Source organism: Mytilus trossulus, chromosome 7 (genome assembly GCF_036588685.1).
Source record: "Mytilus trossulus isolate FHL-02 chromosome 7, PNRI_Mtr1.1.1.hap1, whole genome shotgun sequence".
Classification (NCBI taxonomy): Eukaryota; Metazoa; Mollusca; class Bivalvia; order Mytilida; family Mytilidae; genus Mytilus; species Mytilus trossulus.
In genome coordinates this window covers 67,566,795-67,577,344 of record NC_086379.1, presented here as the reverse complement: position 1 = coordinate 67,577,344, position 10,550 = coordinate 67,566,795, and the positions used below count along the sequence as shown (strand labels likewise).

General features: G+C 31.0%; 1 long non-coding RNA gene across 1 annotated transcript; it reads left to right on the top strand.

The window, feature by feature from the left end:
- Nucleotides 1-2,749: 2,749 nt before the first annotated feature.
- On the top strand, nt 2,750-8,043 carry LOC134725700 (uncharacterized). The gene is made up of 3 exons (XR_010108583.1): nt 2,750-2,830; nt 3,389-3,447; nt 8,011-8,043. It is a non-coding gene; the product is annotated as an uncharacterized LOC134725700 (long non-coding RNA).
- The last annotated feature ends 2,507 nt before the right edge of the window (nt 8,044-10,550 follow it).

Genomic DNA, 10,550 nt, shown 5'->3' with positions numbered 1-10,550 from the left:
CTGTGAAATATCTTCCTTTTAATATGCACACTTTTTTAATAACCAAATTAGTTTTAAAATTCACATATATTATGGTTATATCATAGTATTTGTAATTATTATGCTTTTTTTTAAAAGCTATTCAATATTTATCTACCCGGATATATTTTCACGGCAAAGGACAAAATTTCCCAAGGAAATTTTTTCCTCCGGATAAAAAAATGACAACAACTACTGTGACATTTTTTCCTCCGGATCAATTTTCACCCGGATATAATTTTGCTTTACACTATCCCGTTTGAAATATCACTAATTATTTATAAAAATTCTTTAAAAGATAATCTCAGGTAAACACTTGTGGAAATAGCATGTCATAAATCAATAGAGTGGTCAGTGACTGGAAATTTAATTACATGTGTATTGTCAGATTAACTCTTCAATCCATTTAAATAATTGCCTTGTTTTGACATATTTTGACACATGTTTTGACATATGTTTATGAGTTCGAGATAAATAATGAATTTTGAATGCTTTTATTAACCGTGGGATCAAATTAGTTCAACTCAACCGAAATTTCAACTCATCCAATTTCGACTCATCAGGAGTCGAATTACATACATTTATATGGAACAAAGTTCGGGACCAAGTGAAATCTTTGACTCATCTGAAATTTTGAGTCAACTGAGTTCGAGACAACAAGAGTTAACTGTATATTCATGTATGGAACAAAACAAAATAACGAATCATTTACATTTACTATGGGCAGGTCAGTCAGACCTCACCTTTGATCCCTGTAATAGTGAACATTTGTCTGATTTGTGTCTCATATAAACTTTTGTACTATAGAACACAAACTTTGTTTTCTGTCCAGGGAAACCAGTCCATTCATACTATAACATGTTTGTAATAAGTCAACTTGTACTACTAGCAGTCAACTAAAACCACTTGGTTAACTACCAAGGAGAGCAACTGTAATCCTTGCAAACTTACTGCAGACTCACCATAAAATATTATACATTGATATATGCATTGCTTTTGAAACCTTGATAACATATAAATTATTTGCCTTAATAATTGATTCATTAGATAAACATTATTGTACTATATATGAATGTTTAATGTTGAAGCAACATTGCCACAGTTTCCATAATTTCATTTGCCTTGGTTTTTGGTTAACCCCCTCCAGTGTTTACAGCGCTTTGATTTTCACTTTTGTTATGGTTTTAGGACAATGAAGCTGTTAGTGATTGGACATATCAAACCCAGGAATATGGAAATGAAGGTAAGTATTTTATTTAGAGAACAACTCAATGAAGATAAGTGAACTAATTTTTTCACATCCAGGCTTATGAGATTTGTCCAGTTCTTAATGATTAATTCACAGTTTATTATTTCTTTGCACATGCATTTTGGAGATGTACACAGCAAACAGTTTGACACACCTTTATTTATTATTTGCTGATTTCAGCAGCATAAAAGATATTGATTTGATATTTGGTGTATTGTTTTATCATGGCAAATTACAGGTTAAGTTCGATTTTCACAATTTTAGCTTTTCTCCTTGTTCAATTAAAGTCCTTCCCCTAGGATTAATTTGATGAAATACTTATTAATTACAAGATTTCAGCTCTAAAGGAAATAACTAATTTTTTAAAACATTGTATTAAAATGATTAAGGATCAATGACATTTTGATTTTTTTCCCTTTTCTAAAGTAAATTGTTTAAAGAATTTTGTGTAGGTTTGTTTTTATTTGATGTAGTTTACACCATCACAAGTCATTTCAAGCTATACAGTATAGATTAATTAATGAATATTATATATCTCCCTAAAAGTGATTTGGCTTGTGATGTCAACGTATATTTGTTCCATCTAACAGAAGTTCCAATGGAAACTTTGTTATAAACATTGTCAGAATATCTATTCCTGTAGGAACAAATATTATATACCATTTATTCTGTTAGGAACATATAATACTGTAATATTTATTCCTGAATATTTTTTCCTTTTGGAACTTATATTATGAAGGAACTTCTATTCTGTGACATCGAAACAGCTGTATTTACAGCTTTTTCAGATCAGCTTATTAATTGTTGAGCAGAGTCTTGATTAAGACAAACAAACAAAAATAATGTTTTTTTTTAAATTTCACCAATGTTTATATTTGCTCTAATCTCAAAACAACTTTATCATAGGTCATCACACTGCCTCATACTCAGTTATTAAGACTGCAGATGGGATCCAGTTTAAGAAATCTAGAGAAAGTAACCCTATACCTAATGCAAAAGGGGTACATCACAAGGTTGGTATAACATATTTGTTTTGAGAAGATAAAAAAAATAAATATAATCCATCAACCAAACAGCAAACTGTTACCTTGTGAACTAGCACCTTTATTTTTTGTGACTTTTGCGAGTAGAAAAAAAATATATAAAGTGTTGCAAAAATGTAAAACTTAGACTTTTCCTTCTTAAACTACATCATATAAATTTGAAAATTGCAAAACTTAAATAGCTGCAAAGTGGACTAGAAAGGGTCAAAAGCGAAATAAAGTATCTACAAAAATAAGTTCGCTTACAGTATATAATAGTTGCCACTGGATGTTAAACAGAAATACATTATCATCATAATCATGAATTCATAATCCCAGATTTGTACTCGACATTTTTATTGGCATAATTTAAACAGATTCAGTATTAAGATACCATAAGCCAAACATAATTTATACTCTGACAGTCTGTTTGCTATGATGTCTTTATCTTTATTCAGGTTTTACATTTTGATCATGATCTTGGAACTGTTAAAAGAGTTGTGGTGGATGAAGAATTTACATCTCCAAAGATATCACCAGAGTTAGTTACATGAAAGGAAAAACATTTTTATTATGCAGACAATGTGATAGATTATTTTTATGCTTTTGTGCTGTATATTTTTTGGTCAAAATATGAATATGTCAATTAGACAGCAGATCAGATCCAGGATTTTGAAAAAGTGGGATGGGTCCACAAACTAGGCAATGTTAGAAGTGGGACATGTAAAAAGTTTATATATGTAGCTCCATAGGAGTGGTGGTTACAGGAATAATATGATTAACACAAACAATGAATTATAATTGCAATTAGAAAAATGTAAAAATTATATTTTATGACAGCATAACTGCATATTTAGCTAATGTATACTGCCTATATGGTCTTGTGGTAGAGTAATCGCGTCAAGTGCAGGAGGTAGTGGGTTCAACTCCCTGGCATGGTAAAACCAAATACTTTTGAAATTTGTAGGTTGCTTTCAACATAATTTCAAGATGGCACGTTTCATCAATTTAAAAGGAATTGAACTCTTTTTATAAAAATTGAAAAAGGTAAATCTTAAAGGCCATTATTAAATTGCTCAACATTTTATTATACTTTTAGTTTTGATGCCGAAAAGAATATGAGGAAAGTAAAAGCTGTGAATGACTTCAATGACATGGGTGAGATTAAACATGCATATCATAATCTAATGTTAAATTTTAGTAGTTACACAAGACTATTGAACAAATGTTTTTATTAGTTGTTTTATGGATCTATTTACTAGATTTTAAAAAAAAGTAATTCTGATTTTAAGCTGTGTTTTTCTGAATAAGCTCTATTTTTCAGTATGAAAATGATTAACACTCTTTGAATTTTATTGAAAGTAGTTTTTACAGGCACATCCAGTAACATTCGGTAACATTTATATGATTGTTCATAGCATATAGTTATTCACAGAATTCCATCAGCCTTTTTACAGGTCAATGGAGTATAAATTTGATCCTAACCTTGAAGTAATTGTAACAGAAGATTTTTCAGCTTTAATCTTAAGCAATATACCTCAAATATACTCATAAAAATGTTCAATAAAATCGAACTTAAGGAAAACTAAATAAATCATGATTTTAAATTTCCTATGGAGATTTGCATTGATATGGGAGATAGCTCTGCAAAAAAGGCAGAAATATCGATAAAAAATTATTACTTTACCAGTAGTCTTCATACTGACCCAAATATGGTGATTATTTTTTTTTAGCAAAATGAATTAGATTTATTTTCAGTACAAACCTGTGCACTAATATATAAAAAAAATATATTCAAGGGAAACCATTCAATCTCAGATATCATAACTTAATGATAAACATGACATTTTTTTTTACCTTATATTTTATTATGCTTGATTACAAAATTCTTTGTCAATATTCTTTCATTGGAAAATTACTAGACTGAATACTTACTAAAGCTTTATGTATTATTCCTGTACTAGAATTGATGCTGACAGGATATTTTTCAGCATGTGACAAAAAATCATTCTACAAACCCAACTGGTTTTAGGAATGAAATGTGTAAATATTATAAAGAGATTTTTGAATAATTGGAATGAAGTACCTTAAGAATATCTATTTCCATGTAGAGTAGGGCGCTCATATTCGCCGGGGACATAATTTGGCCGTTTTATGATTTTGAGGTGTACAAACTTCAAAGGATGGATGAAATTGAAGAAATATGCTGGAAAATTATATTATTATAATAAATATGATTATTTTTTAAACTGGAACAAAATTTCTGCACTTAAAGGGAAACTTCGCCAAAAAATCAAAAATTGATATTATGTCCATTCTGTATAAAAATGCTCAAATTTATAAATATTAAAGTTTTATTCCGCTAGATAAGAGATCACCATCGATTTTAAATTTTGAGTATCAGTTCTCTGCCTTCCGCCATTTTGTTATCTTGTCCAAATAAAAATCACGATATGTCTATTAACCACAAAGAAACAAAACTACAGTAACCGATGTAGTCTTAATTACGTGTCGATATCTTGTCAATCGTACGGTTGTTTTATCTGACTAACTAACTTGATACGGAAAATGTTCTTATTTTTTTAAAAACCATATAGTCTGTTATTTTTAAACTGTTAATATTGGAATTAGTTAAAAAGTCGCAGTTCAAATCATAAATAAGTGTTCCGTGATAATTGTTTTCGAAAATCTAATTCGTTCATAATTCTTTAAAGTAATATACCTTATTCAAATAAATTATGATCTTCGCTCCACTGATCACCCACATGGCTTAAGGTATTACTCCCAAAGGTATTGTGAGGGGTGCAAGGTGACACGTCCAGGTATTCAAGCGATTTCCTGTCGGGCTTGCAAGTTCATGCATCGTTTCACTTCTGTAGGTATTGATCAGTGTACACGGCCGATAACTTATAACTTTCCATTTTGAACTATCAGGTGCATGTATAATATACATCTCTGTCTTGCGTGTCCGAAAGTGATATAATATACTAATCATTACTTAACTCATACGCTTGTTTATAAATAAAATTTCTGGTGTAAAGAATATTATTTATAAAAAAAAAATGATAAAAAAAAAAAAAAAAAAAAAAATGAAGATATACAAAACGTATTTTTTCCAAGGGTTAATTTGGGAAAATCAGAGACATATAATTGTATTATATGTCTCTGGGAAAATGTAATATTTACTCGTTGTCAATAGTAAAGGACATAGTAGGATCATTCCAGAAATGTAGATTAAAAAAATGTGCGCACTTGTCGACGATTCGTTTATACGCCCGGATAGAAAGTTACGGAACGCAATTTAAAATATATACATGTATACATTGAACATAAGAAAGAAACATACATTTTGTGCAAATTTGGGTAAAAGTTTTGTAAATAGACTAGTCCACGTATACCAACAGTATGTAATCATCCAATTCGATAGACTAGCTATTGTTTACCAAAAGAAGAAAAAGAAGAGGACCAATTTGATTTAAATACAGGTCGATCTATAACTTGCTTTGGTTCATCGAAGTTATGAACATAGTAAAATCACAGATTTATATATCAATTAGATTGTTCTCGAATAAAGAAAGAAATTCGTCATCACCACAATTGTTCCGACATATGCAACTGGACGTACACTAATAATCCCCGAGGGATGTGAATATTTTCTAGGAAAGCTATTGAGTATTAAAGTTTCAAATCATTTTCGGGATTTATTTTCTTTCTTGATATTCAATGACAGCAAATTTAAAGAATAAACTGCTTGTCAGATATTTGTCCGCTTTAGGGGTATTCTTGCCAATTGAACAGACTTATAATTACATTCAAAAATAGGGAAAGATGACATTAAATTCGTTGTCTTTTGTTTTTAAACATCTTTGGTCAAATAGTTATTAAGTATTATACGTTGTGAGACGAAGACTATTTTAATAAGGACGTCCCCGATTATGATTAAATTTGGTTGACGTTTTTCACACTTGATAAAGAATATCTATTCGTAATTTTTCGATTCCATTCCAAAGAGACCTTAAATTTGCTGTCAATTTTTTAAAACTTCTCAAGTAGAAAAATATTTTTTCTTTATTCGTTCATATCATATTCCGCTTCGATCTTCAGTGAGTTCCAGTTATTAATTTATACGTGGCTTTTAAAAAGCCTAAATCTGAGTGTTCTCATTCATTTATTTGCCTAATAAAGACAAATAAAAATACTTTGGAAAAGCTATTTATAATTTCTAAGTTCTCCTTTTTATTAGACATCAATCAAGGACAAAAGGTGTAAATCATTTCAATCGGACATATGATTTAAGTTTCCCGTCTTTAACCGAAAATTGTGTATTTCTTAGTAAATTAACTTATTTGAATTCAAATAAATAATAGCACCAATCATAATTAAATAATTCCACAGCGATCAATTTTTATTTGTCACCAACTTGAATATATATTTTAAATATGTGTATTGAATGCTCCCTTGTCTTATAATGCACTGATCCGAATAGACAGTCACACCTGGCAAGGTGTGCCCGAGAGGCGTGGTTAAATACCGAAGTGCAAATAACAATTTACCTTTCAACAAGCCATCTACGAGTATTGCCACAGAACCGTGAATACACACATCGTATCAACCAAGTCATAGCAGAGATAGTAAAAGGTCAATAAGAGTACACCAACATATTGTCTTTACAGATTATTGTACTTTACTTTGTTCACCTTATCAGTCCGAAAATATATTAATTAAAAATAAATTTATAACTTTTTTTGTTGTCTACAAAAATAATTCGAATATATATACGTTTAACATAGAAAATTTATCTCATGAATATGTACAATTGAACGTCTGTGCGTTTTATCTTCTTATTATCGGATGGTTATTAAGATAAAGCATAAGTCATCAGCGCGCTTACGATTACGTTAAAATATGATTAAAAACCAAGACTTTTAATGATTGTATTTTTAATCCCGGCATGCAAAAACCAGGAGAAAACGTCACGACCTACAGGAAGTAGTTAATATTTTTTCATTAAATATTGAATTTCTCCTTTATTACTGCACATATAGCAATAAAACTTTGTGAATATATATATTATGTCATAATGAACATATTTAAACCAGAAAACCAGAAAAATAGACAATGATTTTTGGCCAATTTCCTGTATGAAAAAATGATTTCAAAGAAAGTATTTCTTAGTAATTCTTTTACTGATTTCCCTAAATTTCAGTTCTTTGCATCTTTGAAATGCCTGCTATTCATCTATGATGAAATTGATTTGATAGATATTGTTTAAAACTGCAGTTATTTGGTTATGAATAGATGTGTAAAAACGGTGAATATGTGTCCCCCTTTCACAAAACATCAGGAAATTTCAAATAGCCTTTATTGTAACTTTTCAGATGATTGTTGTTTTTAAAAAAAGCACATTTTCAAATATCAAACTGGTTAGCATAGAAATATTAGGTTATTTTACCCAGTTTGAACTGGAACCTTTACATATCTTCTTGTCCCGGAGATGATTTTAAATTAGAAGGCAATCTTTAAAAAAGTTTAAAACATTCATTCAAGTATTGGAATTTAGAAATTATGAAAGGAATAGACAAGTTTGAAACCATATATCTTTTATTTCTTTGATTTGTAGACAGTGAAACATTGATAGTCAGCTATGATGAGTCTATTTTAATAAATAGGATTTGAATTTTAACTGAAATTACTAATGAAATTCACCATTTCATTTCACAGAAAATCCTACAATGTCGGCTTCAAACAAAGGAGAGTTAAAATTTCTGAAGAAAGAACAAATGAAGGAAAAATCCTACAGACCTGTAGATGACATTGTTACTGATAGTATACACTTTGGTGATGTAAGGTTCAGCTCAGATATTTATATGTTCATTCCTTGAGGTGAAAGTCAGTCTTAAAGTCATATTATCCTTAAAATTTAACTAAAAAGATGAATATGTTTTATATTCTAATATGGTTAAATTCAGAATGGAAATCGGGTATCCTTTAAAGAGTTCTAGATAACATACTGTAAAACAGTGGTTGTCGTTTGTTTATGTGTTACATATATGTTATTCCTGCATTTTTTTACATAAATAAGGCCATTAGTTTTCTCGCTTGAATTAATTTACATTGCCTTTTATAGCTGACTATATGCGGTATGGGCTTTGCTCATTGTTGAAGGCCAAACGGTGACCTATAATTGTTAATGTTTGTGTCATTTTGGTCTTTTGTGGATAGTTGTCTCATTGGCAATCATACCACATCTTCTTTTTTAGCTCACCTGGCCAGAAGGGCCAAGTGAGCTTTTCTCATCACTTGGCGTCCGTCGTCAGTTGTCCTTCGTCCGTCGTCGTTAATTTTTACAAAAATCTTCTCCTCTGAAACTACTGTGCCAAATTTAACCAAACTTGGCCACAATCATCATTTGGGTATCCAGTTAAAAAATTGTGTCCGGTGACCAGGCCTATCAACCAAGATGGTCGCCATGGCTAAAAAAAGAACATAGGGGTAAAATGCAGTTTTTGGCTTATAACTAAAAAACCAAAGCATTTAGAGCAAGTCTAAAGTAAAATTGTTTATCAGGTCAAAATCTATTTTCCCTAAAATTTTCAGATGAATTGTACAACCCGTTGTTAGGTTGCTGTCCCTGAATTGGTAATTTTAAGGAAAATTTGCCGTTTTTGGTCATTATCTTGAATATTATTATAGATAGAGATAAACTATAACCATAAAAAATGTTGAGCAAAGTAAGATTTACAAATAAGTCAACAGGTCCAAAATGGTCTGTTGACCCGTTTAGGAGTTATTGCCCTTTATAGTCAATTTTTAACCATTTTTCGTAAATCTTAGTAATCTTTAACAAAAAATCTTCTTCTCAGAAGCTACTTGGCCACAATCATCTTTGGGTATGTAAATTAAAAATTGTGTCCGCTGATCTGGCCAACCAACCAAGATGGCCGCCATGGCTAAAAATAGAACAGAGGGGTAAAATGCAGTTTTTGGCTTATAACTCAAAAAACAAAGCATTTAGGGCAAATCTGACATGGGGTAATATTGTTAATCAGGTTAAGATCTATCTGATCCAATATTTTCACATGAATTGTACAACTGGTTGTTAGGTTGCTGCCCCTGAATTGGTAATTATAAGGAAATTTTGCCGTTTTTGGTTATTATCTTGAATATTATTATAGATAGAGATAAACTGTAAACAGCAATAATTTACAGCAAAGTAAGACCTAAAAATAAATCAACATGACCAAAATATTCAATTGACCATCTAAGGAGTTATCGCCTTTAAAGTAAATTTTTAACAATTTTCATATAATTTGTAAATTTTTGCTAACATTTTCCACTGAAAAAAACTGGGCCAATCATTAAAGATAGAGATAACTGTAAGCAGCAAGAATGTTCAGTAAAGTAAGATCTACAAACATATCACCATCACCAAAACACCATTTTGTCATGAATCCATTTGTGTCCTTAGATAAACAAGGGTGAGCGACACAGGCTCTTTAGAGCCTCTAGTTATATGACCAAAGAGCAGAAAACAGCCGAGGGCACAATTTGGTCTTTAACACAAAGATAAAATCCTGTACTTGTCAGAAGCAGTTGAGGCTGAATATACATCAAAGCTGAAAAAATAGAGTATATTTATTAACCTATATTGGTGTTTTGTTGACATGTAATGTACAGGTCTTATATTAAGTTTGAAAATGTTGTTTGCACACACAATCTCCTCATAAGCTGTTTCTGCTGAGGGTAGATCTTTCTCATGGAAGGTTCTCAAATTTTTAGCAATGCTGTTTATCATGGAAACAGTGTTTGTTTGATTCTATTAATATATATATAAGAAGACATTGTACGATTGCCAATGAGACAATACATCTTATCAGTATTTGTCCCCCATTACTAGATATCACATAGGTTCCCGTAAAATTTTGACGTCATAAAAATAATATCTGGCACCACAAAGGAAAAGTGATTGTTCTATGTGTCAAAAGTTCAAGCAGCTGGGTCAGCCAGGATTAGAGATCAGGTATATGCCAGTGGCGGATCCAGAAATTTTCATAAGTGGGGGCCCACTGACTGACCTAACAGGGGGCCCGCTGCAGTCACGCTTCAGTGATTCCCTATATAAGCAACCAATTTTTTCCCCAAAAAGGGGGGGGGCACGGGCATCCTGCCCCCCCCTAAATCCGCCTCTGTATGCGACTCTCCATCCAAGTCTCAATTTGTGAAAGTAAACCATTAAAGGTAAAATTACAACCTTCAACACA